General features: G+C 36.5%; 2 pseudogenes; both read right to left on the bottom strand.

The window, feature by feature from the left end:
- Window positions 1–3,961: 3,961 nt before the first annotated feature.
- LOC102863203 lies at window positions 3,962–5,204 on the bottom strand (annotated as a pseudogene).
- A 2,729-nt stretch (window positions 5,205–7,933) lies between these two features.
- LOC102862791 lies at window positions 7,934–8,424 on the bottom strand (annotated as a pseudogene).
- Window positions 8,425–26,387: the final 17,963 nt, after the last annotated feature.

The following is a 26,387-nucleotide window of genomic DNA, read 5'->3' as shown; positions in this document are numbered from 1 at the left end:
TGAGCATGAAATGTTCACTACGCCTCATGATAACCCAAATGCCCAATGTATTTCTTGGCCTGCCTGTATTTTATGCAAACATATGTGGATATGAAGTTAATGCATCCTACCTTAGAAAAAAATTAACTTGTCAGTAATTTTAATCTACCTGGCATATGCAGTATTGCAGTATGCCATTAATGTTAAAATATTATTGGCGATTATTCTCTCTTGCTATATAGCACTATTATTATTTTTAAAGATATGTAATATTCCATTGTGTAGATGGAGCCTGGGCAATATAATCAATTTCTTATTGATGTGCAAATGAATTGTTTGCAGTTTTAAAATAGTACAGTACCTTGATGGGCCCCTTGTTCATGTATCATTTAGAATAGATCCAAGTATTGATGTAGGATAGAAATCTTGCTTCATTTATAGGATGAGAATCACGGGTTAAAGAATAATTATTTTTTTATTTGGGTAAGTTATGTCAGGTTTACTTGTATAGATGTTGTACCATCTTTTATTCTTCTCATCTATGTATCAGAATGCTGTTTTCCCACAGCTTCAGCAACTGTTTTGTTAAAATTTTGAACTCTGAAATGTGAGAAAAGACACCTCTCTGTAGTTTAACATTTTTCCTAAGTGGAAAATCTTAGAATCATTTTCTCTTTTTAAAGCCCCTTTGTATCTGTCCAAGAATTAATCCATTTATATATTTCATTGCTTTACTATTGGATATGTCTTGTTTTATTTTTAGATTTTTATTTCTCTCAGTTTTTAGTTTTATATTGAGCTTCCAGATTGATTCATGCTGGAAAGGAGTGGCATCCACTTCCTAAACTAGATGCCTCTGGAAACTCTACAAACTCTCTAAATGTACAAAAATGATGTTATAGAACAGAGTTCAGGTCTTTTGTGCAAAGCTTACTCTGAGTCATATTTGACTTGCCACTTAGCCACTGCTAAATGAGACTTATGCTGTTATGTCTAGAGGAACTCTTTCACTCTTTGCCAATGTGCTATATGAAGTAGCCTGGGTTTGCTTTGATTGCTTAACCTTGTGTCATTGGAGTATCAAATACCTTAAGGTTTCACAATGTGGACAGTGTTTTGTGGAGCACCCAGTTGTAAGACGGGTTTGGAAGCAGGAGTGGCATCCACTTCCTAAAGCACAAGCCTCTGGAAGCTCTATAAACTAGGAGAAACGACAATATTTATGGAAAGACATTAGGTCTTTGGTTCTTAGAGTCGCTATGAGTTGTGCTCGACTCAATGGCAATAAACAGCAACAACAATGCTTTAAACAATAATAGAATACATTACTTTTTTCATTTAAAATTGCAGAATTTTTACTCTTTTGGAAAGGATTATATTAAAAATAAGACCATATTTTTTCCTGACACTTCTGTGGTATAATTTCTTTCTTTATTCCTTTTAAATATTTAATTCAGTTGATATTTATCCTAATGGATATTAAGGGAGATAGATCCTGAATTATCATTTTATCCTAAAGAGCTTCTACTTATCTAAAGAAAATTTGTTTTTAAAATTTACTTTCACTCATTGATTTTTCAAATTCCAACGTTATTATATACTAATTACCATTTATTTTGGCCTATTTCTGAATGTTCCTATCCCATAGTTTTCCCAATTTATATAAAAATGCAATATTATTTTAATCATTGTGCCTGTATGGAATTATTCTATTTAAATATCATGTACAGTTAGTGTCTTTGTACTGGTTTTGCTCATATTGCTCTCTAATTCTGCTTACTTCATTTTCCATATGAAATATCAGCATAGTTGCTTAATTATGCAAAACAAAACAAACGTAACAATAAACCTGTTGGTACTCAAGATAATTTTTAAATAAACCTTAAGAAGAATGGACATCTTTTTAAAAAGATTTCATTTATTATTTTGTGTGTTTGTACTGTTAAATTGGATCCAACTGTACAGGAGAAGAGTGCCCCTCCTCCAGCAGAGCATCTGGTGGATTTGAATTGCATACCTCTGGGATTGCAGTGCAGCTTCTTGTCACTAGGCCACAAGAGCTCCCAATGGGCATTTTTAAATTTTTTTCATTTTTTAAATTATTATTTATTTTAATGAAAGTTTACAGAGATTTTGGATTTCCATTCATTCATTGTTGCACTTTTCTCCCTGCCCAACCCTTCCCCCTAGTTCGCTCTTCTCTTTGAAAAGTGAAAGAAAAAATCTTTCATTGTTAAGCAATCCCTCCCCACAAGTCCACTCCATTATGCAGCCTTCATTCTGGACTTCTCTCATGACAATAATACCTTATCATATATCCCTTTTAAAGAGTTCTCTCCCTTATCTGTTTCAATGTAGTAAACATCCTTCCTCCTCTCCTTCTCTGTCTACCACCAACCCTGATATCAGTCCTCTTTTATAAACAGTGGCATTATGCTGTATTTGTCTTTTTTGTGAATGAGATATTTCACTCAGCATAATGTCCTCCAGGGTCACCGATTTTATATAATTAATGAGTTCCTTGTTTTTCAAAGCAGTGTAGTATTCCATTGTGTGAATATACCAGAGCTTCTCTATCCATTAGTTCGTTGATGGGCACTTGGGTTGTTTCCAACTCTTTGCTATTGTGAACAAAGCAGCAATAAACATGGGTGTGCATGTATCTGCTTGGGTGGCGGTTATGGTTTTTTGGGGGTATATTCCCAGTAGTGGAATTGCTGGGTCAAATGGTATTTCTATTTGCAACTTTTTGAGAAAGAGCCACACTGCCTTCCATAGTGGTTACACACCAAGGACATCTTTTTATTGCTGAATTTTTCTAATGAAAACATTGTATGTTCTGCCATTTGTTGACATCTATTTGATTCTTTCAGAAAATCTATAGGTTTCATTTTAGGGTTATTTCTAGATACAGCCTCTTTTTCTTCTTGGAGTCTATTCTAATTTTATTTTTTAAAATGAGTTTTGTTTGTGTGCAAGAAATCTATTGATTACTCAATACCAATTTCATATCCCAAGAATTTCTTTTTATAGTAGTTTTTCCAAATTATTTCTTGTCATTTGTCATTCAAAACCTATCCACCTCCTTCATTTTACAGTTTTATATCTCTAATTTTTTCTCTACTTATTACTGGCTATGCAACCTTATAAACAATAGCAGTTGTGGTAGTTTTCATTTTGTCTGCTTTCTGTTTTTAACTGGAACCCCTACAGAGCATTATAATTAGATAAAAATCTTGCTTTGGGAATAATTAATTGTGCTCATGAGGTTTTTGTATCTGGTTCAGGAGGCAGGCACTCCAGTAGGATACTTTGTGGGTTAAAAGTGGAGGAGGAGTATCCTTAGTCAGTCTGTACCTAAACAAAGAATTCTGCCTATATGAGAATTTATTCAGTCAGTAAGCACTTGAACAAATAATCCAAGAATATGGCTGTGTGACCAAGAATAGGCATTTAGGATTGGAGGATGACTCTTTAACTGCATGTAATATATATAAGTAACATAATTGTGCTTGCCAGAAATGAAGAGGACTTGAAGTCCTTAGTGATGAAGGTCCAAACATCAGTCTGGATTGCACTTTAGGTTTTTTAGAGCATATATTTTATTAAAGTTTATATTAATTTATTATATTTAAAAAGGGCATTTGACAGATGAACTTTCCTTTTGATATTTGTATCATCCGATAATATAGACTTAAACATTTGACAAATCGTCAATGAACAACAACAAAAATTGTTTTTTCTTACAGGTGGACCTAATTTGGTTTTCTTTTTAAAAAAATGGCAGACAGGGAGCTCTGATGGCCTAGTGGCAAGAAGCTGCACGGCAGTCCCTAAGGCATGCAGTTCAAATCCACCAGATGCTCTGCTGGAGAAGGAGGGACAGTCTCCTCCTGTGCCAGTAGGATCCGAGGCGGAGGAACCCCCAAAAAACTCATATCAAAGACAAAAGTAGGCTGAAATCTAATTGAAATGAATTTAACTATTGGTCCCCTGTGGTATTTTCTGTTTTCTGTTGTTTTGATACAAGTTCCTCCCTGTTTCGTCTTCTTTCACTGCTCCAGCTGCACCATTTTCGTCATACTCGGCTTCACTACCAAATTTCATTTTCTTGCCCTGAAAACTGTACTTTTCCTTTAGCCAAACCAGCCTGGGAAACTTTATTTCTTTTCCTTTAAATATACAACCTTTGGACTTCCGTTTATTTATGGATTGTTGTTAATCTTCCATGGTTTTTTTTTTTTTAAATGCTCACTTTTTCACTTCTTCTAATACTTCTAATAATTCATTATCATGTCTTTGTTCCTTAGTTGCAGGTTAACATTATTTGTGTATTTGGCTTTATCTAGTACTACTTTGGATTTTCTTTAAATAGAATGACTCCCTCTTTTGCCCTTCTGACAAAGTCTATACACTTTATTTCCCCATTGTTTGAGAAAGGGATGTGCAAATCTTCTCTACATGTTTGATCATCTAAGTCACCAGAAAATTTCAACAAGCAACCAATCTTCTAGAGATTTCATCTTAGTATCTTCTGCTAACTTGTTTTTCTTCTTGCCTTTGTTTAGCTCTTAATTTAGCTTCCAGTTTGCTTTCTTCATTGTTTTTTGTAACATAATCTTCCTTTAAGAGTATTAGTAGGTCGATGTCTTTGTACTTCTGCCAGAAGTTTCTACAAACTTCTTAGCACATTCAGCACTCTCAAACGCAAAAAAAATCTGATTCCTTAAATGTTTAGTGTTTTTCTTAACTAAATACTTAGAACTTGACCTTTGTCTTCTGTTCTTTTATGTCATTGAGGGTTGTATCAGTTGGGAAGCCTTTAATAGAAACAGATCTGTTTTTTTTATTTCATTTTTGTACTCCTCAGCCACTTCAGGGAGAGTCTGTTGTTAGACGATTTAATGTGTTAAATTTTATCATATCTCCAAAAGTACCTGTTGTTGATCTAGTTTGATCTATTGCTTTAAAAATTTGTCCCGTGTTAAGTTAAAAGTAACCAAACACCCCCTCCCCCATTTGATGGCAAATTTTGGCCTCCAGCTCAGCCTTTTTTTTTTTTTTTCATTATCACCATTTTCTGCTGTTGTGGCTCTCTGAAAAAATTTCCTTGATGGGTCCAGTCCCGCAGAAGCACTACACAAGATCAAAACCAGTAATAGGACATTGCAATTTCTAAACACCACTGGAAGCCTAATGCGCTCAAAGATGGAGAAGGGTGTCATCCCATCAGCCCCTAGGATTGCACTTTAAAGAAGAAAAAAATACTTACAACTACAAAGATAAATTTCACTTTATTTGAATCAGCAATCAATAGCTATGGAAATAGCAGTCAAGAAACCAAATGATGCATTACATTGGGCAAATGTATCACCATGAAATTTAGATGATCTGTGTCTTTTTTCAGTTACCTGCCTCATATGCCTTTGAAGGTTCGACAATGAAAAAGGAAGGCAAAATAATAATTGGACAGTGAAAAAGGAAGGCAAAATAAGAATTGATGCATTCAAATTGTGCTAATTGGCAAATATAGAATATACCACAGATTGCTAGAAGATCAATCAAATAAGTCCTATGAGAACTATAACCAAAATGGTCCTCAGAATGAAGTATGATGAGACTCTTAACTCTTTTACTTTGGATAAATCATCAGGAAAGACCACGCCTTAGGAAAAGAAATCAGATTTTATAAAGTATCAGCAAACAGAACGAAAATTCTCAATAGCTGCATTGATGCAATAGCTACAATAAGAGAATACAACATATCAATGATCGTGAGGATGGTATAGGACCAGACAGAGTTTTATTCTGTTATACATAAATCTCCATGAGGCAGAGCTGTCTCCAGGGCAACAACGTGCACATACACATGCAGACCCATAACTACCAACACCCATCATTTTAATGAAATAGCTGTTAAATCCCATTTTATCAATTTTTGCTTGTTTTCTAACTTCCTCTTTCTTGCCATCTGAGCTTTATGTTTTGTTGTTGTTGTTGTTGTTATGTGCCGTCGAGTCGCTTGCGACTCATAGCGACACTATGTACAACAGCCCTAAACCCTGCTCTATCCTGTGCCAATCTCATTGCCTCTGACACACCCATCCCGATTACCCCAGTCACTGAATCAATCCACCTCATAGAGGGTCTTCCCCTCCTGCGCTGTCCCTCTATTCTACCCAGCATGATGTCCCTCTCTAAAGACTTGTCTCTCCTTACAACATGTCCAAAGTATGTCGGGCGAAGCCCCAGAATCCTTGCCTCCAAGGAGCAGCCTGGTTTAACCCTCTCTAGGATGAATCTGTTTGTTTTCTTGGCAGTCCATGGTACATTCAATACTTTTCTCCAGCACCACAGCTCAAAGGCATCAATTCTCCTTCTATCCTCCTTGGTCATTGTCCAACTCTCTGATGCATAACAAGTGATTGCAAAAACCATGGCCTGTATCTGGCGTACCTTAGTCTCCAGAGAGACACCATTGCTCTTGAGTACTTTAGAGAGGTCCCTAACCGCAGACTTTCCCATCGTAATACGTTTTTTGATTTCCTGGCTACTGGTGCCAAGAATGTTGACCGTGGAGCCAAGCATACTGAAGCTGTGAACAGTCTCAATATCTTCGCCATGTGTGTTTTAAAAAGGGCTAAACGAGCCCAGTGCCTGTATCTGATGCTGATGCTGGTGAGGCACATCAAGGAAAGGGGGAGATAATAAAAGGCAAAAAAGGTCACTGGAAGACAAAGAATTACTGTCATTATTCAGAAATGACTTGATTATTTAAGTAAAAAACCCTAAGAAACCTACAAAACAGCAAGGTTATAAGAGCTGTAGTGGCCTTGCGGGTAAGAAATTGTGCTGCCAACTCAAAAGCTTGCAGTTTGAGTCCAACAACTGCAAGGAAGAAACAAGGGCAGTCTCCTGTGATTGACTGAAAACTTGACTGAACGTTTCTGAAAAGTTGCTTGAGAGTCAATTCTTAGATTCTAGGACATGTAACACTACCACTATAATTTATAAGGGCAGTCAATAATAATTGTTTTTCTAGAAAATGTTGATGGATAATCCAAGAATAAAAATAGGTACGTACAAATAGTTACTTGAAGGATATAAAAAAGTACATCTTTTAAAAATTTTAAATCATCTTAAGAGTAAATACATTTTAGAAATTAAATACAGTAGTTGTGCATCTAAGTTTTGCAGCCTAGGAATACTTCTAGGCTCAAGAAGTAAGGAATTTCACTGCCAAGCCAAAAGCAGGTGGTTAGAATCCACCAGCTGCTGCATGGGAGAAAGATAGGTCCTGTGTGATTTATTGTCTCTGAAAACCCACCGGAGAGTCTAACTCAACCACACACAATGACAATAACAGCAACAGCAACAAAAATTGAAAAGCACATTTCCCAAAGGAGTTTGTAGTTAGCCTTGGAAAGCTAACACTGTAGAGATTAATTACTTTAAATTATTTAAAATGTAAAGATTTTATAAATATGAGGATCATGTAAAATAGAAGGAAAATGGTATTCTATTAATTTCCAGTTAACCTAGTAACAATTTTATTTTAAAATAATATGGAACGCTTCACAAATTTGCATGTCATCCTTGTGCAGGGGCCATGCTAATCTTCTCTGTATCATTCCAATTTTAGTATATGTGCTGCCAAAGCGAGCACAAACTAGTCACATTTTACAATGAGGTTTCTCATTGTTTTTCAGTTGTTTATATCTTTGATAATAGTTTTTTCTATCTAAAACTAATTAAACTTCAAGTCTTGTGGGTAGGAGAGAGTAAGTACACCATTATTTGCAATACCCATACACATTCACATTTTAGTCTCTCCTGTCTAAATAATTTTCTGTTAATAGCTTAGGTACTGGAAGTACATTAAAGCTGCTTCATTTTTTAAATATATATATATACTTTTGCACAATATCTTTCTTCTCCCTCCCTCCTCTCGGCCTCACACAGTGCATTTTGCAATGTACCTTTTATTCTGAACTTCTTCTATGAAGTCATGAGGGTGGCGGCCATCAACATTGCAGCCCACAGATTGAGCAGTTTCCAGGATCTCTTTAATAGTTCCAGAGAGTTCTCTGGCTAAAAACCGGTGTTGCATCTGCCAGGCAATGGCAACAATTTCATCAAAAGTGATATTCCCACTGTGTTTAATATTTTTCTCTTTTGTGTCTGTGGGTGGTTCCTTTAGGGCTTTGAAGATCAGGGCAGAGGCAGAAGGCAGCACTTCAATCTGGGCCTGTCTGTTCTGAACGGTCAGTTTCACTGTAATCCTTAGTCCCTTTCGGTCACCTTGGCAATGTCATCGCTGACCTTTTTTGGAGACAGACCCAGAGGGCCGATTTTGAGGGCCAAAGTGGACATGGCACCAATTTCCCCAGCATTACACCTTAAGTACATGACTTTAATCTTGTTGGGGTCAAACTAGGGTGACATGGCGGAGGTGGCTGGTGTTGGATGAACCCAGATTCGTGACGACTAAAGAAAGTGGTATGGAGGCCTCCTCTAAGCTGAAAGCATAGTACCTCTTTCAAACAAGATCAAATCTATCATTTCCATTGTTAGTCTAATCAGATATTTTAGTAAAAATCATACAGTAATTAAAGACATTGGCATTTCAGTTTGTCTGATCCCAGTGAAAAAGAACATAAACACATTCGAGTTTAAGGTTATGCAGTGTGTGGTTCAAAATGTTCACTAATGCTAAGAATTCTGATTTATAAAAGAAAAATACTCATTTTGTCTAGTATAAAGCATTTTTGAAAATATAGTTATAGTGGTGACTGATGTGTCTGAGGCAGAAATTACTTGGCAGCACAAATATAAATGGGAGTTTTCCTAAATTCTTTTTCTTTTTAAACAATATTTCATTGAGATTCTGATCAAAGTTTACACAGGTTAGGTTCCCTGTTGACAATCTCTACACAAATTGTTTGGTTACACTAAGATTTATCATAATACATCAGCATTCTCTTTCATTGTATTCTGTCTGTTCCATGTTCGGTACTCTTACTTGCCTGCCACCTACTCATCTCACCTTTATTTTTGAGTACTTGTTGACCTTTTATTATCACACAGATGATTTTCAAATAGAACATCAATCTTATTGGTAATATATTTTGTCTTTTATACCATAGTTTTGGCTCTGAGTTTAAAGAGTGTCCCAAAATTCTCTGTTCTTACTGTTCAGTTTGTCTGGCATTCTTTTATTTTAAAAATATGACTTGTGCGCGCTTCGGCAGCACATATACTAAAATTGGAACGATACAGAGAAGATTAGCATGGCCCCTGCGCAAGGATGACACGCAAATTCGTCCAGCGTTCCATATTTTTACCAAGTGGCCCAACACCTTCTTCTAGGCACAGCCCCTCTGCCTCATCCCAGTCTACCCAATAGAACGCCTTGGGGATTGACGCTGGGTAAAAAAAAAAAAAAAAAGACTTACATTCCACATTTCTCTCCCTTCTTTCCAGCACCATGTATTGTAACCCTGGTCAGAATGGTCAGTGGTAGTAGAAGTGCCTCGTTTAGTTCTGCTCTCAGGGTGGAGGCAGACTTGTTTGTTCTCTGAGATTTTGGTTGCCGTCTTCGTGATTTACTCCTCAAAATTAAAGACTAATATTTGTGCTACTCATTTTAGTATGATGCAAGTTACTATTTGCATCAAATATGTGCTTCTTGCCTGAGTTGTCCAAGAACTTCAGCTTTTAGAGCCCGAGAAACGATCTTGGAAAGCATTTACTTTTATCGGAGGAGTATCCATAGCATTGGTAAGATAGTCCAGAGGCAATTGTACTGCTAACCTGAAGGTAGTGCCTCCCTGATGGTTTGACTCTACCATTAGCTCCTGTGGAGAGACATAGGCAGTATCTTCCCCTGTGATAGATAGCCCCAGAAATCTTATGGAGAGTCAGCTGTAGGTTCTGATTCTATGACAGAGAGAATGAGATACAATCAGACTTCATCAGATGGAATACACAGGAATCAGGGACTACATCTATGGAAAGTGTGTCCTTCGAGTATGTTGTTTTCGTTGTTAGGTGCCATCAGTCGACTACATTCCTAACAACCGAATAAGCAGGGGGTCTGAACCTTGACCTATCTTGTACCATCCTCAAGATCTCTATCCTGCTCACGGTCCAATGGGATAGTTACTGTGTCATTCCTTCTCTTTGAGGGTTTCCCTTGTTTTGCTGATCCTCAACATTGTAGACTAATAAGAATAGATTTGTGCATTGAACACTAACAAATGAAGACCAGACAAGTTGTGGTAGAACATCAGATCCATCATGTATGAAGAAAGTTTTTTTTAAAAGGTCATTAAAAATACAGAAAAGAAAGAAAATACCAAAATGGATTTCAGACAATACACTAAAACTGGCTTCTGAACATAGAGATTCTGAAGCAAAAGAAGTAGTGATGTTAAGGAGGGGAGCAGAACATTTGATTAGATGATTAGAGAAGAAAAGACATTATCATGTGCACAGACCTAGAAGCAGAACATTCAAAGAGAAGAACTAGCTCTCAGCATTTCTCAAGTTGCAATAGTGAGCACTACATTAAAAATATTGAATGACACAGGAAGCATAAAAAAAAAGATGAGAAGACTACACACCCAGAGTATTAAAAAAGAATGTGTCAGTGTTCAACCATTTCAGATAGTAGCATATGATCAAGAACCAGTGATAGTGGATTTGTCGTACCTTCACACAATGGAATACTTTGCAGTACTAAGGAACAGTGATTTTGTAAAATACCACATAACATGGGAGAGTCTAGAGAGCATCACGCTGAGTGAAACAACTCAATTAAATAAAGGCAAATACTACATAAGACCATTATTGTAAAAAAAAGGATAACTGAGCAAGATGTATATAAATTTTCAAAAGGGTAAGGGGAAAGGAGGTGGGAAAAGGACAAGAGGAGAACAGTGGGAGGATGCAGAGTGAAGAAATGGGAAAGATTCAATGGGGTCTTGAAAAGACGAGGTATAGGTATAGGCATAGATCAGTACTGAGTAATTATCTGTAAAATATTGTATATCAATGATTGTATGAAACACAGTGTAAATGCATGAAATACAATATATGTTAGTGTTTTTATGTAAGCTAAAAAAAGAAGGAAAAACCCCCAACGGTGGTGAAGGAGGATGTTCAAGTTGCACTGACAACTCTGGCAAAAAGCCCCACAAAGTTCCAGAAACTCCACGAATCGATCTACTGGTTGAGTTTTTTGCTGAAAGTTTGTTGATAATGTTTACATTTATGTTCATAAGGGATACTGGTCGGTACTTTTATTTTTTAATGTGTGTGGTGTTTGCCTGGTTTAAGTATCAGAGTTATGCTGGCTTTATAGAACTTGATAGTGTGTTCCTTCCTTTTTTGTATTTTTTTAAAGGATTGAGAAGGATTAGTGTCAACTCTTTTCTGAACATGTGATAGATTTTTTCCATGTTTTTCTTCAGAATATATACAGCAAAGCATACATCAGTCCAACAAGTTTTGCATGTACAATTTAGTGACATTGATTACTTTCAAGATTGGCTCCTAAATCTGTGTTATTAACCATTAAGTTGAAGTACTTAGATATTTTATTATTTCTTTCAGATTGCACCCTGGTGTCTAGGTCGGTCTGATCTAAGTTACTTATGATTCCCATTTTTTGCCAGATATGTTATTTTCTTAGGAATTATGGAGCATCATGACTTGTGAAGAGAAAAATATTAGTGCCACAGTAAAAGCAGTTTAAGTCCCTAGCATGCAGGTGAGGCACTATTTTCAGATAATTCTGTCTATACCCAGGAGCACTAGACTTTAAATTGTTCTTTATTTCTATCAATGCCATTTCTACTTTAATCATGCTTTGAAATTACCTCAAATTTAGAGGGGTAGGAAAGATAGGCAGATTGGAAAGCAGCTGTCAATATATTCATCTTTCAGAAAACATGATTTCTCAAATATCTGTACCCTCACTGCTATTATTTTTTTATCTTTGTAGTTTCCAGCACCTTCTGTAATATAGTTTTGACCGTTGAAGTACTCTTTCACCAAAAATAAAACACTTAAAAACCTTAGTATTGATGGAATAATCTTTATAACTATAAATAGCTCTGTACTAAACCAAGCATACTTACATATCAGCTCTTTGAAATTTAAAACAATTGGCTAGGAAAGGAATTGCTACATCAGTTTGGGGCTCTTCCCCCCCCCCATCTTTTTCAGTATATGAAAACAGAGAGATCTGTTTGATTCCCTTTTACGATAGAGTAAAACAAACAGCATTATTATCATATATTTATCATCTAGTGTGGCTCAGTTAGGGGCTAAAAACTATTACAGTAGCATTATCATGTAGACCAATCTACCTCTTTGAGGAATTTAATTAGTAAGAAGCAGAATCAGGATTAGAACTCATTGAAAGAATTGTTTTGCATTGACTTTTTTTTGCATTGACTTTTTAATAGTGTAAAAAAATATTTCTGTAAAGAAAAGGTTAGCTTCCATATATTAATTTCAATACATACCATTCCTAGTTCACCAGTAATATTTTTCCCTTCATTACTCACGCAGGCACTGTGTAATCTTTCCAGGTCAGAGATGATCTAAATCCACTAACATCTCATTGAAAAACAAACAGATGATAGTATGGAAGTCAATACTTTTCTTTAATCAGGCAAACATTACATTCTTAACTGCTTTTTGAAGTAGAAGGAAAGAAGCATCACTTGTTTTTAAAGAACTTACTGTAATCAAGTTATAAGTCATATTTCACTGCCAGTGGCCATGTCTGTCACTAGCAATTCCCTGCCTGATACTGAAGAGAATACAGAGTAAATTAAAGCCCAGATGTGAAGTAAATAACATGAACATATTTATAATTTTTATAAACCCATACTCCCAAGTAATAGCCTCAAAGATAAAGACATTTTTAAAGGGAAATTAGTGATTCTATTACTAGTAGTAGGAGGTGGGATTAGAGTAGGCAAAGGTAGATTTGGTAAGTAGGGTTACTTTTAACATTTGGCCTAGTGGAAGAGCTGTGTTGCAATCCCAAAGGCAAACAGCTCAAATCCACCATCTGCCCTGCAGGAGAAAAATGAGTCATCTCTTCCTGTCTGATTAAACTGCCTTTGAAAATCCACTGGAAGGTCAGCTATGGGTCGGTTCCCACTCAGTACACAACAACAGCATAAAGAAGCCCTCACACTTCTCTAACTAAAACTTCCATTTACCTTCATCAGGATCCATAATCAATAATGAATGAATTAGATCTGTTTTTATCTGGAGATGGTTTCTACATTTTTACAGTAGACTTATTGATACCTACTCCCTTCATTTCTGCTATTAATCTTTTTTTTTCTCTCTCTCTACATTAGAGTTAGACAAATCTAAATCCCATCCTTCACCTATTTTCACAAGTAAGGATGTACTGGAACACTACCATGCCCATGGATATAATTATTAAGGGCACATGGCATTTTTTTCTCACTACAAAGGCAGAGAGAGCTTAATAGTTATGAGAGAGACTTGGTGGCTCACAAAGCCTAAAATATTTACTGTCTAGCCTTACAGATAAAAAGAATATCCACCAATATTCTACAGCATCACTTCCCCCCTCCTTTTTGGTTAGATTATTCCCATTAGCAAATGACCATTCTTATTAAAATAACTTCTCATTAAAATACTTCCCTTGACTCTACCTAATTGCTTCAGGAACTGCCCTATTTCTCTGCTCCCATTTAGAGTAAATATTCTTAAAAGACTTGCCTATCATAGATTTTCCCATTGTTTTTGTCATAAAAGCTATCTTCTAAGGTCATCATAACCTGCATGATATAAAATTCACTGATCATTTTGCAGTCTCATTGTTCTTAATTCAACTGCAATGGTTGACAATATTCAATCCAATTTTCTTAAGCATTTTTATCTCGCTTGTCGTTTATAGACCAATTATTAGCAATTTTTCCTTCCTGGTTCCTTTATATTTTTGTGGAGCACTCATGATCGCAGTCCTCAGGTTTCTGCTCTTCTTTAATTATAATTAGTTCCTTTGTGATTTATTGCATTAGCATGTATTTAATACCATCTAGTCTATACAGTGATGATCCCCAAAATACTATTTCCAACTCAGATCTCTTCCTTAAATTCCAGACACATGTCTAATTGCCTCATTATTCTTTTGCTCAAAGTCAAGCGAATTTAATCTGCTTCTATAGAAACAGATAATTATTTTAAAGGTTCCACTAGGAGTTTCTGCTTTCAGTATGAATGAGTTAGAGCCCAATACACTAAATAAAAACAAATGGGCAAACAAAACCCAAACTACCTGGACCTGTAGAGACTACACAAACACGATTAAGTTTGCAGTGAGCAATCAGAGCTTAGAGTGAGTGACTAACACAGGGTAAATTTCCTGTTTTTTACAGTTTTGTCCAGTGGATAGCAGCCATCATAGCAACATGGGGCAGTCAAAAATCTAAGAGTGCACTTGAAGATTTTCTAGTTGGAGAGGGAGCAGGCAACTCCCAAAGGGAAGAAGTCAGAGAAGATACACCCCCATGTTTTATGTTCAAACTCGGTGAAAACCAGTAAAACATGAATTTGTGGGGTAAACTGGAAACAGCTTCCAGCTGTGCCTGAAAGAATAGATCTGAAATCTGGGCCACTGTCCACTTCAGTCAAATCAGTTTGAGTCTAACCAGTTTGACAAGTAACTAACAAAAAAAAATAGAACATAACCCAAACTCCCACTATTCTTCACAGCAAAATAGCAAAATGTGGGGTGTCCACAGTATAATATTTACAATGGCCATGATACAATCCAAAATGACCAAATATAGAAAAAGTCAGGAAAATTAGATCCAACCTCTAGGAAAAAGACGATCAACATCTGCCCACTCTCATGAACCAAAAGGTGGAAATATCAGTTAAGTACTAGAAAGTAGTAATTATAAATATGCTCAGTAAAGGATAATAGGTTCACAAAAGATGTTTCATAATAATGAAATGTCAGCAAAGAAACATACATCAAAGAAATTAGATAGAAATTTTACACCTGAAAACAAAGATATATGAAATTTAAAAATTTACTGGCTATATCTAATCATGAAGATTCCAGATGAAAGAATCAGTGAAAGCATATTTTGTGCAGATAAGTTATACTTTCTACATATGTTTGTCAGTCTCTTCTTCCCACCAAATATTTTCATGAGTGCTGTTATGAAATTGTTTTACATGTTACTGCAAAACATTAGCATAGAGCATTTACAAAAATGCCTCCCTGAAGGAAAGAGTGGATGGTAAATAGCCATAGAACGAATGAATTATTTTGTGTAAAAAATACAATGTATTTAGAAAATTACCCAATATGAAAGGATAGAGCACATATTTTTTAAACACTAAGAAAGCATAAAAAATTTGCCGGACAATTTCAAATGCTTTTAAGTGTGGTAATAAGAGTGTCTAAAGAAGAAAAGTGACAAAATATTGAAGAGGAAAAAAATCAATTAAATAAAGATTGAGAAAATTTCCAAGTGTGGGGATAGAAGGAACCCTTCAAACTCTAAGAAAAGACATTAAAAGAGAATAATAAACATCATAATTAAATAGCTGAAATGAGGGGGGGAACCCCAAGGAGAAAAAGATTAAATTGGTGAGGGCATACAGCATATTATATACATAAGAACAATGATTTGAATAATTTCAGACTTATCACAAACCATTTAGAAAAGATGTTAAAACATTTCTAAAATGTCAAATGGAAAATAGAAGCACTGAGAACTCTATATCTAGGAAAAATAATGTTTCTTGAATGAGTTTTGATACTTTGATATTTTCAAAAAGATGAAAACTAATAATTGGATGATATAATCAGGGAAACTCACATTTCCAGTAATAAATAATAGTAGCAAATGTTTTGGAAAATATACAATTTGTGTCAATTAGTACAGGATATGATCTAAATAAACTGTGATACATTACATATGTGTACTGTGATGTTTCTAAAACTGAAGTGAGACAGCAAAGTATAGTTGAAAGGTCAGTAAATGGAGGTGAAGTTAGAAATATTCACAAATAATCACAAAGAAGACATGGAAAGAGAGGAGAAATCTAGGAAACAAACAAACAAAAAAAAGAGGTAGGCCTGAATATAATCTTGAGTCCCTTATAGTTCTGTAGGAATTTAAGATATTCTTGTCAGTAGGGGGGGGGGGGGGAAGACAGCTAAGATTTTTATTAGAACTGCACTGGGTCGTTGGTTGATTTGGGAAGTATTGCTGTCTTGACAATATTAAGTCTCCCAGCACATGCACAAGAGTGTCTTCCCACTTATTTAACTATTTGTTAATTTCCTTTTAACAGCATTTTTTTTTTCATTTCAGGCTACAAGCCTTATAGTTCATTCATTAAACTTATTAGTAAGCATCTTTTAGTCCATTGTAAATGGAATTTTTATCAAACTTTATTTTCTGATTGTCATACTGATTTTGTATTCTCTCTTACTGAACACATATATTTGTTCTAATAATTTTTAAATGGATGCCATAGAATTTTCTATACAGGATCTTATCATCTGAAAGGAGATACCCTTTCACTTCTTCATTTACAACCTATCTGCTTCCTATTTACTTTTCTTGCCTCGTTTTCCTAGGCTAGACGAATCATAAAAATGACAATTCTACCACAAGCAATCTATAAGTTCAATGCAATCCCAATACAGATAGCAATTCCATTTTTCAAGGAGATGGAAAAGGCAATTTCTAATTTAGTCTGGACTAGAAAGAGACCCTGAATAAGCTACTGAAAAAGAAAAAAAAAAAGACACCCTGAACAAGCTACTAAAAAAATTTAAAAAGGTAGGAGGATCACACTTTCTGATCTCAAATCCTACTACGCAGCTGTAGTAATCAAGGCAGCATGGTACTAGTACAATGATAGACACATAAATCAATGGAATGGAACAAGAACCCAGAAATCAACTCATCTACCCATGATTCAGGAAGTTGTTGCACCAAAAGGAATTGGCGGAGACAGAAGAATTTTATGAAACAACATATGAGCAAGAACCTGTGGTGAAGACGGAAGAGCAGCTTGAACTTCTTTCTTTTGGTGCAACAACTCTGTATACTCTTTCCATCTTCTTTTATTGCTTCCTGAATCATGGGTAGATGAGTTGATTTCTGGGTTCTTGTTCCATTCCATTGATTTATGTGACCCAACAGAGTGTGGAAATTATCGAATAGTATCATTGATATCACATGCAAGCAAAATTCTGCTGAAGATTATCCAAAAATGACTGGAACAGCACATCAATAGAGAACTGACAGACGAAACGTGCAGCCTGGGTTTAAAAGTGGCCATGGTACTAGGGATATTATAGCTACTGTTAGATGGGTCTTGGCTGAAAGCAGTACCAGAGGAATGTCTATCTGTGTTTCATTGACTATGCAACAGCATTTGACTGAGTGGATCACAACAAACTATGGATAACTCTGAGAAGAATGGGAATCCCAGAACACTTGATCGTACTTATGTGAAACTTGTATTTGGACCAGGAGGTAGTCATTAGAACAGAGTAATGAAATACTGCATGGTTCAAAATTCTGAAGGCTGTACTCCAGGGATGTGTTCTATCTCCATACCTTTTCATTCTATACACAGAAAAGATCATCTGGGAGGCTGGGCTCTATGAGAAGAAATGTGGCATCAAGATTGGAGGGAGACTCATCGACAGTCTATGTTAATGCAGATGACATAACCCTGCTTGCTGAAACTAAGGAGGACCTGAGTGCTTTCTACAGAAGGTCAAGGACTACAGCCTTAAATATGGATTCAACATTAAGAAAACAAAGATTCTCACCACTGGGCCATTTGGCAGCATCATGATAGATGATGAAATTGTTAACAGCTTCAGTTTTCTTGGCTCCACAATCAGTACTCTTGGTACCAGTAGCCCAGAAATCAAAAGATAAATTGCATTGTGAAAGTCTGCTGTCAGGGACTTCCAGAGTACTGAAGAGCAATGATGTCAGTCTAGAGACTAAGGTGCATCTGATACATAACATAGTCTTCACAATTACTTGTTATGCATAAGAAAGCTGGACAATGACTAGGGATGACAGGAAGAGAATTTATGCCTTTGAGCTGTGGTGCTGGAGAAGAGTGTTGAATATAATGTGGTCTGAGAAGAGAACAAACAGGTTCTTCCTGGAGAGAGTGAAACCAGGCTGCTCCTTGGAGGCAAGGATTCTGAAACTTTGTCTGACATACTTTGAGCATGTTGCAAGGAGGGACCAGTCCTTGGAGAGGGACATCATGTTTGGGAGAGTGAAGGGACAGTGCAGGAGATGAAGACCCTCGATGAGATGGATTGATTCATTGACTGGGATGGTGGGGATAGGTGTGTCAGAGACAATAAAGTTGGCACAGGATAGAGCAGAGTTTAGGACTGTTCTACATAGGGTCGCTATGAGTCACAAGCAACTCGATGGCACATAAAAACAACCACTCATGGTCAACTGATCTTTAACAAGGAGCCAAAATCAATTAGGTAGAGAAATGATATCCTCTTTAACAATCAGTGCTATGAAAATTGGAAAACCATCTGCAAAAAACTGAAGCAGACTTTCACCTCTCATCATACACAAAAACCAACTCAAAATGGATCCGGGACTAAGGCGTAAAACCAAAGACTATAAAGTTTATCATAAAAAAATTTAGTAATAAACCTGGAAGCTCTAATCTACACCAGGAACAGACCTCGAAACATAATGAAAACCCTACAACCTGGAAGAGATAAAATACATGAACAGAATTTTCTAAAAATTAAATCCATATGCACATCAAAAACTTCTCCAACTGGGTAACAAGAAAGCCCTTCGACTGGGTAAAATACTTGGTAATAACATATAAAGGATTCCTATCTAAAATTTATAAAGCATTACAGCACCTCAGCAAGAAAAAGTCGTTGAACAACCCAATCACAAAATGGATACAAGATATGAACAGTGACTTCATCAAAGAAGATACTCAGATGGCAAACAAACACAGGAAGAAATGTTTAAAATCTCTATCTATGCAAATCAAAATAATAGTGAGATATCTCTTACCCCAGCAACAATTTTGAAGTTCAACAGGGCAGCAAACAAGAAATACTGGTGAGGATACGGAGAGGTTGGAACTCTTCTCCCCCGCTAGTGAGAATGTAAAGTGTGCAACCGCTATGGAAGACAGTCTGGCGCATTCTCAGTTCTCAAAAAGTTGGAAATAAAAATACCTACTAAAGGGAAAATACCCTAAAGAAAGAGTGCTGGCTGACGCAGATGTAGACACACCCATGTTTACTGTAGCCTTAGGGAAGAGATAGGCAGCACAGCTGCCTGTCAGTAAACAAATGGATAGAAAAACTGTGGTATATTTACACAATGGAACATTATGCAGCATTTAAAAACCATAAATTTGTTGAACAATATACAATAAAGATGAGTCTGGAAGACATTGTGGTGGTGTTATGCTGAGTAAAATATATCAGTCACTAAAGGACAAATACTGCATAAAACTGCTGATATAAAATAAGATTGACATGGGATGAGGGAGAACAGGTAAAGAGTGGCTAGATAATGAACACTGCACTCAAGAAAAGACTGAGAGGAGTGTATGATTGGGCATTATATGTATGACAATTAACAGTCTGGAACAAGAAGTGCATTACAAAGCAACTTGGGGAGGAGGGAATGGAAGGGGATGGGAGGAAAATGTGCATCAATGAATGAGAGAAAACCCAACTTTTCTCTAAACTTTCATTGAAATCACAGTAAAAAAGTTTTGAGTGAAAGCAACAAGGGTAAATGTCCTTGTTTTGTTTCTAGTCTTAGGGGAAAAGATGTCTTTCACCCCTGAATATGTTAATTGGCTTTTTTTTGTTTGTTGCTGCTGTTATGTACTGTTTAGTCATAAAACACTTATAGGTAGCCATCCAACTGGTTTTCTGAAGCAGTTAATTGCAAGGAGGAAACGACCTTTCTCCCGCTGAATGGCTGGTGAATTCAAACTATGTGCTTTTCATTTGCCAGTGCAATTCTTTAGTGTTAAGCCACCAGAGCTCCCTTTTGGTAGATGCCCTTATTAGGTTGAAGAATTTCTCTTATATTCATATTTTGGTGAGATTTCTTTATCAAAAAAAGGATGTTACACTTTGCGGGGGGGGTGTTTTTTTTCTCAAATTCTTTCTATGTATTGACTGTAATTATGTGAGGGCTTCCCTCCCCCCCCCTTTTTGCTGTTGAGTTGATTCCCACTCACAGTGACCCTGTATATAATAGAACTAAACATTGCCTAGTTCTGGGCCATCTCCACAATCATTGCCATGATTGAGGCCTTTGTTGCAGCCATTGTATCAATCTACTTATTTCACCCCTCCTGGTATTTTTATTTTTATTTTATATTGTTATTGTTAAGTGTTGCCGAGTTGCTTGTGACCCTTTGTACAACAGCTCTGAACCCTGCTGTATCCGGAGCCAACCTTATTGTCACTGAAACACCTACCCTAGTTACTGTATCACTACATCTCATTGAGGGTCTTCCTCTCTTGTGCTGTCCCTCCACCCTCCCAAGCATGATGTCCCTCTCCAAGGAATGGTCCCTTGTGGTAACATGCCCAAAGTACGTTAGACGCAGCCTCAGAATCCTTGCCTCCAAGGAGTAGCCTGGTCTCAACCTCTCCCCGTCACCCTGTTTGTTCTAGCAGTCCATGGTAGATTCAATACTCCTTTCCAGCACCACAGCTCAAAGGCATCAATTCTCCTTCTATCATCCCTAGTCATTGTCTAGCTTTCTGATGCATAGCAAGGAATTGCAAAGACGATGGCCTGAATCAGGCACACCTTAGTCTCCAGCCTGATATCGTTGCTCTTCAGCCCTTTGGAGAGATCTCAGACAGCAGATTTCCCCAAAGCAAATTGTCTTAATTTCCTGGCTGCTAGTACCAAGAATGTTGATTGTGGAGTCAAGCAAACTGAAGCTGTTAACAATCTCAATCTCTTCTCCATTTATCATGATGCTGTCAATTGGCCTAGTGGTGAAAAACTTTTGTTTTTTTTTTATGATGTGCTTTAATCTGTATTGAAGGCTTTCTTACCAAGTTAATATACATTGTGTTTCACACCATTCTTCATTCACATTGTGTTTCATACAATCAATTCCATGCATTATGTTTTATAAAATTAATCACCATTTAACTATGCCCATTATTACCCTGTCTTTTCAGGTCCCTGTCAGATCTTTCCCTTTTTCTTAACCTCCTCCCTTTACCCACCAAATTGTGCAACCCTGTGATTTTACCCGTGCCCATCCTCACCTCTCTGCTCCCACTCCTTCCCCACTTTGGTCCTCAAACATATTTTAGTTTTCCTTCCATTATTACAATGATGGTCTTATGCATTATTTGTCCTGAGTTAGTTCACTCAGCATTATGCTCTCTAGTCTCTCACAAGTTTATGTTAGTATTTTTCTAAATCGTTGATCCTGAGTACTGCATAGTATACCATTGTGTGAATGTACCACAAGTTCTCAATCCTGTCGCTCTTCACTGACAAGCAAAATGGCCTCCAAAAATTGGTCATTCTAGATAACATGTCCAAAATATTCAAGATAAGTCTTGTCATCTTCATTTCTAAGGAACATGTTAGCCGTATTCTTGAGAGCTTGTTTGGAGGTTCTAGCAGGGGAGCGCAGCTACTCGTATACCCTTGACCGAAGGACAGTCTTCCTTCTATCGGGGATGGTCGTCCTCTTCAGCCTAGCGCACAGCTTCGGGAGGAACGCACATGGATCGGTGAGGGAGGAAGGGGACACCCGCCTACCCAGCCAGATCAGCCGAATCAACCTTGCAGTATTCTAAGACAATTTGTTCATTCTTCTGATATCCCATGGTAATTTCAGTATTTTTTCAGCAATACCAAGCTTAAAAAGAATTGGTTCTTCTTCTGTCCTTCATATCTGTTGTCTTAACATTCACAGGCATAGGAGGAGATTGAAAATAGCATGGCTTGTGTCAAATATTTAAAGAAATTGTTTGCAGCTTATTTGAACAATTGATGCAAGTAAAATGAAGTCCGTGACAACTTCAATAGCTTCTCTTTTTATCATAATACTGCTGATTGGTCCAGATGTGAAGATTTTTATTTCCTTTAATTTCTAAGTGTAATCCAAATGAAGGTCATCGTGTTTCAAATCCTCTTCACCTTCAGAGAGCAATGCTGTATCACCTGTATATTGCACATTGTTAATGAGTCTTCCTCCCATTCTGATGGTGCATTCTTCTTCACCTAGTCCAGTTCCTTGGATTATTTGCTCAAATATGGTTTAATGAGTATGCTGAAAAATAAAATTCTGATTACACCTTTCCTGATTTTAAACCATGCAGTATCTCTTTGTTCTATTAAAAAACTGACTTCTTGGTTTATGTACTGGTTCTGCATGAGCACAATTAAATGTTCTTAAATTTTCATTATTCATAATATTATCCATGATAAAAGGTATTTGCAAGGGTTGAATCACCGATCTTGCAAAACTCTAGATGTTATTCAAGGTATATATCTCTGGTGTTATTCTGACTTCTTGTTCTCTCCATTATTGAAGGGCTTTTGTTAGGAAAATTCCTAACTGTGCCATGATACTTTTCCTTGTTTCTTTAATTCTTTGTGAGGTTGAACACTTTAAAAATTAAAGCACATCAGGATTCAGTGTTGAATTAATAAAAATCTGAGACCCTCAAAGAATTACACCTATTTTCCAATGAGAAACACCCCAGAATAAAACCTCTAAATGAATGTCAGTTTTGAACTATCATGAAAATTCCTCCTAAATATGACTTTTGAAAAATGACAAATTGAGGATATAAATTCTAGAGTTTGATTTATTTGGATCTTTAACTCAAGAGGGCAAGCTTACAGGATTGGTAAGTTAACTCTGGACTATCATTTACAAAGGTATTTTAGGTGTGGGCATTAATTTCTCCCTGAGAATCTTACATGGATGTGGACTTTTATTTCCATTTAGAGCAGCTTTATATACATATTTATTATTAGATGCTCATTATGGTCAACAATGACGTTGGAGTAAGTCTGAAAATGTAGTTAGACATAACTTGGGATAAAATTAAAATACTGAATAAATTTTACAATCGAATACCTTAGAACGTAATTAATATAATTTAAAAAAAATTTTTAAAGCCCCCAAACATTTCAGAGCTTTCTGAGTTTATTTTTTATTTCCCAGTAATTGTCTTGCATAAATAACGAGGTAATACTTCTTTCCCATTAATTCTTTCAGAAAAATAACCAAAGCAGTAATGATTACTATCACAGAAATAATCTCATAGAGATTGGGTAAAAGCTAACCTCAGAGATAATTCTGTCAAATTATTGACTGACTTTATGTCAGTGATTTGTTCAAATAGTTAAAAGAACAAAAGACTGAAAATACTAATGAAAAGGATTCTACCATATTCTTTTATCTACCTTATCAGTCTGCATCAGGTGAAAAGCTTTCACTGACATTTTGGTTCTCGTTGTTCAGTTGATTGGAGCCAAAGTTTAAGAGCTCAAGGGAATGGAGCCCTTCTCTACCTTATCTAACCCAAATCAATCCCACTGCCACGTCTCAGTTCTGACTCATGGCAACCTGCCAGTAGGTTTCCAAGGCTGTAAATCATTACTGGAGAAACCACTCCAGGAGAGTGGTTGGTGGAGTAGAACTGTTACCTTTTATGGTTAGTAGCCTAACTTTTTAAAAAAAATTAATTTTTTTAATTATTAATTTTAATGAAAATTTACAGAGACTTTGGATTTCCAGTCATTCATTGTTGTACTTTTCTCCTTGTCCACCCCTCTCTCCCCAGTTCTCTCTTCTCTTTGAAAAGGAAGAGAAAAATTCTTTGATTGTTATACAATCCCTCCCCTCAAGTTCACTCCACTATGCAGCCTTCATTCTTCCTCACCTGTTTCAATGTAGTATACATTATTTATCATATCTTTCTCAGTCTACCCCCCCAACCCAATGTCAGTCCCGTTCTACAGCAGTGGCATTATGCAGTACTTGACCTTTTGTGACTGAGATATTTCACTCAGCATAATGTCCTCCAGGGTCACCCATATTGAATAATATTTCATGTGTTTCTTGTTTTTAAATGCAACATAGTATTCCATTGTGTGACTATACCACAGCTTCTCTATCCATTCATTTGTTGATGGGCCCTTGGGTTGTTTCCAACTTCTTGCTATTGTGAACAAAGCTGCAATAATCATGGGTGTTCATATATCTGCTTGGATGTCAGTTATGGTCTCTTTGGGGTGTATTCCCAGTAGTGGAATTGCTGAGTCAAATAGAATTTCTATTTGCTACTTTTAGAGAAAGAACCATACTGCTTTCCATAGCATTCAGGTAGTCTAACTCTTAAAGTACTTTGCCACCAGGGCTCCTTGTACCTTGCCAATGTGAAGGGAAAAAAAATCTAGAGGTATTGGGATACCCTTGGGTGAAAAAAAATAATTCTATTTGGTAGATTGGCCCAATTTGAAGACTAAGGGACAGAAATTAATAGTTCATTTGAGTTCTTATTGGCAAGCTACATACTCTAGTGTAGATTTTATCAGTTTTTTAAAATTCTCAATAGGCTTATAATTTAGGGATAGATGAAAGTGTTATTTTACTTGACCAACTTTTATTGTTTCTAGGTACTGTTGAGTCAATCTTGTTTATAGCAACCACATGACAAGAAAATTTTCCCTATTGGGTTCTCTCAGCTGTAATCTTTACAGAAGTATATTGTCAGGTTGTTCTCCCTCACAGTTATTGAGCAGATCAAACTACCAACCTTTTGGTTAGTAGCCCAGTGTTTAACCAGGGTACCATGAACGTTCCTCTAGGTCACTTTAGCATATCAGAGTCCAATTACTTCTTGGATTGAGACATCATTATCTTTACCTTGACAGTTGCAATAACCTGGTTGTTCTACTTATTCAATTTTCTCTCCTTTGTAGGAATTGGTTTGGCCATAGAAACCAGATCATGTGAATATTCCATTTAGAACCTTCTAAAGAATTATCTCGGAGTAAAACTCCTATACCTTAAAAAGGCCTTCAGGATGACCTTTACCTCTCAGACTTCATTTCCTACTATTTTATCTCTTACTTACAGTAGTGTACTCACTGTGACTTCATTACTGCTGCTGCTGCTGCTGCTGCTGTTATCTGCCTTTGAGTCTCTTGCGACTCATCGTGACCCTAAGAACAACAGCCCTATACCCTGCTCTATCCTGTGCCAATCTTATTGCCTCTGATACACCTACCCCCACCACTCCAGTCATTGAATCAATCCATCTCATCAAGGGTCTTCCTCTCTTGTGCTGTCCTTCCACCCTCCCAAGCATGACATCCCTCTCCAAGGACTGGTCCATCTTTGCAATAAGCCCAAAGTATGTCAGACGGAGCTTCAGAATCCTTGCCTCCAAGGAAAAGCCTTGCTTCACCCTCTCTGGAAAGAACCAGTTTGTTCTTCTAGCAGTCCATGGTATATTCAGTACTCTTCTCTAGCACCACAGCTCAAAGGCATCAATTCTCCTTCCACCATCCCTAGTCATTGTCTAGTTTTCTGATGCATAGCAAGTAATTACAAAGACCATGGCCTCTTTGTTTTCTTGATGTTGAGTTTCAGTCTGTATTGAAGGCTGTATAGTCCTTCACCTTAAATTTTATTCATTACATACTCAAAGTAAGACAATATACCTATCTCAAGGCAATTACCCTGTCTATTTTCTTTCACTGGAACATTATTCCTCTACAAATAGAAGCTTAATTTGTATGGCTTAATTCCTCACATCCTTGAATTCTCTTTTTCTTAAACATGAAGTGTTTCTGTAATCACACTCTAGAGTATAGCATTTTTTCTTACACTCAATACTCTCCATCCTTCTTAACCTCATTTACTTCCCCCCCCCCGGCACCAACACTTCTTGTATATTACATTTTTCTGCTCAATATGGCAATGACTTCTTTTTTCTAGTTTGCTTTCCAGGAGTGGTCTAGTGTTTAAACCAGTGCCAGAGATTCTATCATTGCCCAATAAATATTTGAACAAATATGGAACCCTACTATGCCTGTTTTTGTTGTTGAATGCCTTCAAGTCGAGCATGACTCATAGCAACCCTATGAACAAAAGGCTTCCTGAAGCCCCTCTATAACTGTCAACATTTATCAAAGTTCATAGAGTTTCGAGAGGCATGTTATTTAGGAAGAGGATGCCACTCCTGTTTCTAGTGCTATGCTGAGAAAATAAAATTTATTTAAAAATTTTTTATAGTATTTGTATATCCCTTTTTTATTATTTTATACTGGTTTATT

This window comes from Elephantulus edwardii, unplaced genomic scaffold, assembly GCF_000299155.1.
Source record: "Elephantulus edwardii isolate Elephantulus edwardi_28Jun2011 unplaced genomic scaffold, EleEdw1.0 scaffold00040, whole genome shotgun sequence".
NCBI classification, from domain to species: Eukaryota; Metazoa; Chordata; class Mammalia; order Macroscelidea; family Macroscelididae; genus Elephantulus; species Elephantulus edwardii.
The sequence above is the reverse complement of the archived record's forward strand: the minus strand, read 5'-3'. Positions and strand labels throughout refer to the sequence as shown.